This window comes from Tenrec ecaudatus, chromosome 5 (genome assembly GCF_050624435.1).
Source record: "Tenrec ecaudatus isolate mTenEca1 chromosome 5, mTenEca1.hap1, whole genome shotgun sequence".
NCBI classification, from domain to species: domain Eukaryota; kingdom Metazoa; phylum Chordata; class Mammalia; order Afrosoricida; family Tenrecidae; genus Tenrec; species Tenrec ecaudatus.
The window spans coordinates 97,124,627-97,130,000 of NC_134534.1; the positions used below are offsets into that span (position 1 = coordinate 97,124,627).

At 42.5% G+C, this 5,374-nt stretch overlaps 1 pseudogene; it reads right to left on the reverse strand.

Moving 5' to 3' along the window:
* Positions 1–3,299: 3,299 nt before the first annotated feature.
* Positions 3,300–3,664, reverse strand: LOC142448859 (small ribosomal subunit protein eS17-like; annotated as a pseudogene).
* Between the last annotated feature and the right edge of the window lie 1,710 nt (positions 3,665–5,374).

Consider the following 5,374-nt stretch of genomic DNA (forward strand, 5'->3'; position numbering starts at 1 on the left):
AGAGTAACTCTTGGTTCAGCTTCTTTGTCCAATGAAGATGCTGAGATGAAGTGGAGGGTAACACGTGGCAAGAAATTCAGGGGCACTTTCCCCAACAGCAGGCAGCCCCTCCCACGTCCCCAACAGCAGGTTATTTCCATTCTTACACATTACCTGACACAAATTTCTGTGAGTCAGAATCTTCCCTATAACAGGTTTGAAATGGGGAATTTGTACATGTCCATATGATTTCAGAGCAAACATTGGCATTTTTAGGAGCTAATTAATACTTCTGGTAGTGCAGTACTAGTGAGAGTAGTGTCATAAGGGCCAGGGTGTGATATTCAACTTGTGGTGTCAGAGGAACACTATCAGACAGAGATATTTCACACTGAGTTTATGTGGCTAAGAAGCGAGTTTAACTACTTCTCCTAAGTTGTGACATCTCAATCCTGATGGTGCTGTTGGTCTGCTAACCGCAAGGTTCAAGGTTTTGACCTACTGACTGCTCGGTGGAAGAAATTTCAGGCAATCTATACATATCTGCAGCATTGGAAACCCTACATAGAGTCACGATAAGTCAGAATTGATTCGGTAGTCAGTTCTAGGTTTGAGATTTTAGTTTCATCTCAAGGAATTTAAATTATGGTGCTGGCAATGAATATTGAGAGTTCCATGGCCTTACAAAAGAACCAAGAAATCTATTTTGAAAGAAGTACAGCCAGAATACTCTTCAGAGACAATGATGGCAAGAGATCCTCTTACATACTTTGGACATATTGTCTGCAGAGACCAGTCCTTGGAGAAGGACACTATGCATGGCAAAGTGGCAGGCCCTCCAGGAGTTGGATGAACACTGTGACTGCAAGAGTGGGGTCAGCCACAGGAAAAATTGTAAGGGGGATACAGGACCATGCAGGGTCTCAGTGTGTTTTGCAAAGGACCACAGACCATCTGGACGGCAACTAACAACAACAGCAAACATCTTTCTAGTGTTTTCTATTTTGAACCAAGATTCATCTGACATCAGTAACAATATCCCTTGTTCCATATCCTCTTCTGAATCCAGTCAGAACCTCTGGCAGCTCCCTGTCAATGCAACCATAGTAGGATGGTCTTCAGCCAAATTTTACTTGCATGGGATATCAATGATATTGTTGTATAATTTGAGCATTCTGTTGTGTCGCCTATATTTAGAATGGGTACAAATATGTATCTCTCCCAGTCAACTGGTCAAGTAGCTATCATCCAATTGTAGAAGTAGTTAAGTCCAGTCAAGTTCAAGTCTATGGGTCAGATGTTAAGCTGGAGGCTTCTCTTGACACACGTGACTGTGTGGCACTGACAACCAGGAAGCAGAAAGAAAAAGTAGGAAGACCACACTTGCTGGATACAGAAGCAGATGAATAGAATTTCAGCAATTCAGATTTGGGGCTGTAGAGTCCAATGAATCCAAGATTGGCAGGCCAGATGTCAGCCTGTAGATGCCTCCCAAGGTCACCAGACAATGTGGAAGGATACTTAGTGGAATCCAAAGAAATGGAGACTGACGAGCTAGATGAAAGAGGCCAAAAGAAGAAAAAAAGGAGTCTCCATAGAGTCTACCTATATAGGAAATAGGCCTGAGTAAGAGGGGTCTACTTTCCCCTACTCCTCTCACACAGCTTGGCTGCTCAGAGCAATCCTATTTTGGAGTTGATTATGTTATGTTTGGTCCATAATGGGAGATTCCTAGGAAAACAACTGAGAATACTAGCCTAGCCAGGATAGCACAAAATCTAACCCCAAAAAAAGGCTAACTCACAAGATGATTAAAATAAATAATCCATGGTAGGCATTTATAACCGTGCCTAGAAGAAGAGCACTCAGTCCTATTACCTAGTTTTACTATGGCGGGCCATGCATGGTGCTGAGAGGTGGATCCTCAGAAGACAGGCTTGGTGATCCCCTTCCATAAAGAATACATCTAGGAAAACCCTAGGGAATCACTGTGCTCTTTAATTAATGGGGTCAGCCAGAGTGGGAGTGTGTCCAACAGGTGAGGGTTGGTTTTTGATGTTACTGTGGAGTCACTGTGTGGTGCAAATGGTTAGCTAGCATCCTGGGCTAACTGGCGGTTGGCAGTCTAGCTCCAGCCTGAAGTATCTCAGAAGAAATGCCCAGAAATCTACTTCTGAGAAATCAGTAACAGAATCCTGTGGAGCGCAGTGTGCTTGGAAATACAACTCAGAAGCAACTGAAAAATCATGTGTATTAGAGCTTAAATTCTGCAACAGTTGTTTTCTCGAATATTTCCATTTATAGTAGAGCCCTAAATCCTCACATCGACTCATTTTTAAATCCTTACATCGACTCATTTTCCATTGAATTCATTCTGACTATTAACAACTTTGCCCTCAAGTAGAGCATGTTTAAAAGTAGATTACAATTTTGCTAGCCAGCACGAGAGACTGCTTCGCCCTGGGGAACTTACTTGTGTGTGCTCTTAATGATTTACAATTAGGGTACCTCAGCACAAGATCGAGTACCGTGCTCTGACCCTCAGTAGCCAGGTGGTCAGATAGTCTCAGAATCAATTCTGTAAACATTTTAAAGTAATTATACACAGATCCCAATCATGTTCCTTTACCTGCTTCCATAGTCCCATCTGTGACAATGATGAATCGATTTGTTTCCAATTGTGATTTTGGTGATGATTTCCTTTTGTTTGCTACAACCGATAGCTTGCCACGTGGTCATGAATCCTCTGGACTTCATCATGGTCTCATGCTACTGGTCTCCCTTATCCAGATTCTTCTCCTTTGTTCTGTGTTTGTCCTGTTTAAGGTTTAGTAAAGGGGTCTCTATCACATCTATTTGAATTGAGGGTATTTCTCTCCTCTCGGGCACGTTCTGCTCTGTAGTGCGGTGGCTCTCAACCTTCCACATGCCACGTCATTCAGTTCCTCATATTGTGGTGACCCCTCAACCATGCTATTATTTTTGTTGCTACTTCATAACTATAATTCTGCTACTGTTATGAATCAGGCAACCCCTGTGAAAGGATCACTTGACCCCAAAAGGGGTCGCGACCCACAGGTTGAGAACCCGCTGCTCTAGTGCAATGTTCTCACAAAATTGAGGAGGCTTGAGTTTCCACCTCAAGTATGACAGGAAACATCTTCATTTATAAATCTGATTATAGGTATCATCATCTATAGATAACAAGTACATTATATACTCATGTATAAGCCGAGTTTTTCAGCACATTTTCATGAAGGTTTTTTTTGTGTGTGTGTGTCCCAGGTTTATTGAAGATACTACAGCATTGTGGATAAGATTCAAATGGCTCCACGTGGTGTTTTGAAATTCATTCCAACTGTGGGCTGAGTGACCTGCAGGTTGGACAGACTGCCAAAATCCCAAAGCTTCAGCATTTCCTTAGTGTCTGGATCCACTTCAATAATCTCCTGATCCAAGGCCGAGACTCAGGAACGTAATTATCTCTCCGTTCTCTCTCCTCTTCCTGCAACTTGATGGAGATCGCTCTCACAGGGCCCTTGTTGCGGAGCTTCTTGCTGGGAATAATGGCGATCTCCTTGCACACACACTTGTTGGTGTGGAAGTCGTTACCCAGGCGGGTGTAGTATTTCTCAATGATGACCCAGGCTGCTTTCTTCACGGTTTTGGTGTGAACGCGGCTCATATTGGCAGGTCCATGATAAAAAAGGTTTATGCAGTTTTTTTAGTAAAATCAGGTGCCTTGGCTAATATTCGGTTCAGCTTATATTCGAGTATATACGGCAACTATTCTAAATATTCTCTAAATGTTTTTCTACAGTGCTAAACATCGCTATCTCTTCTCAATCCTTTTCTGTTTCAGTGTTATTTTTGCTATACTGCACATTCTTCTGGTTTAAGGAATGTGACCAATTATCATCGCTAAAAGCTAGAAAATTGTACATAGAATGTCAATATAGGCATTTACATTTGTTTCTCATATTACTGTAACAATTTATCACACACTTATTGGTCTAAATAAAAAAATTAATTATCTTTGTCTTGTAGCTCCCATCTTCAAGGCTATGAGTACAAAATCTATCAATCTCTCCCTCTGACCTCAGCTTCTTTCAACACATATTTACTTGCTCAGACCCCTCTATCTCACTTTTAGAAGGATCCTATTACATGAGCCCCACCAGGATAAGCCAAGACAATCCTCTTTTTAGCTTCATCGCATCTACAAAATATTTTTTTGAAATATAAGGTAACATACAGCCTTGATGAATTGGGACATCATGTTAGAATTGGTTTTCTAGATAAACAAAACCAGTAACCATCATATATGTATAAGAAAGGAATTTATACCAAGAAAGCAGCCCATGCAGTTGTTCAGCAAATGTTGTTGTTGTTGTTAGATGTCATCCAGTCAGTTCTGACTCATAGCAATCCTATGAACAACAGAAGAAAATACTGCATGGTCCTGTGCCGTCCTCACAATTGTTCCTATGCCAGAGCCCATTGACACAGGCATGATGTCAATGCATCTCCATGCGGGACTTCTCACCACTTGTCGGTCAGTTTGTCATACTGCGGTGGCTTGTGTATTGCTGTGATGCTGGAAGCTATGTCACTGGTATTTCTAATGTCAGCAGAGTCACACTCAGTGAACAGATCGCAGCAGGGCTTCTAGACGAAGAACAGACAACGAAGAACTTGGCTTCTCACTTTGGAGGAAGAAGCCACTGAAACCCTTTGAAGCATTACCAGATACTGAAAGGAGAGTAGATTGGTCCAGTCTAACTCCAGTCTGTGGTTCAGATGCTAGCTAGAGACCCTTCCTGACTCACGCAACTGCCAACCAATAAATCAGGAACATAAAACAGGAAGAAGGCAGGAAGACCACAGGCAGGTGGGAGCAGTCAAGTGGATCTAAGGCAAAGAACATGGCAGGCTGCCAACATTTCCCAAGGGTTCTGCAGGCTACATAGCGGATGCAGGCCCATGTTCCAGGAAAACAGATTCAGGAATCAGGCCAGCAGGAAGAAGAGAAAGAGTCTATTCTCTGCAGTCTCTCTCTATAGACATCGAAATGGGCCACAGACTCAAGAAGGTGTCATCAGACTCTGACTTGATTGAGTGATTGGAATCCACCCATACCTTCGTACAGGTGCTGCCAAGTTGACACAAAACCTAAGCACCAGAGCCATGGCCATGTGGAAGGAGTTATTTTCCATTTGCCACAGCATTTTTCTGTATCATCATTCTCGATTCAAAATTATCTCCAAGCAGAGAGCCAACTCTCTCTGCATGTGCAAATCGGGATAGTTTGATAACAAAAGGTATGTGTCTATTTCAACAAGTCCAAACCCATAGATCTTGGGCTGAGCAAAGCCTCAGACAAATGTCGGCACCT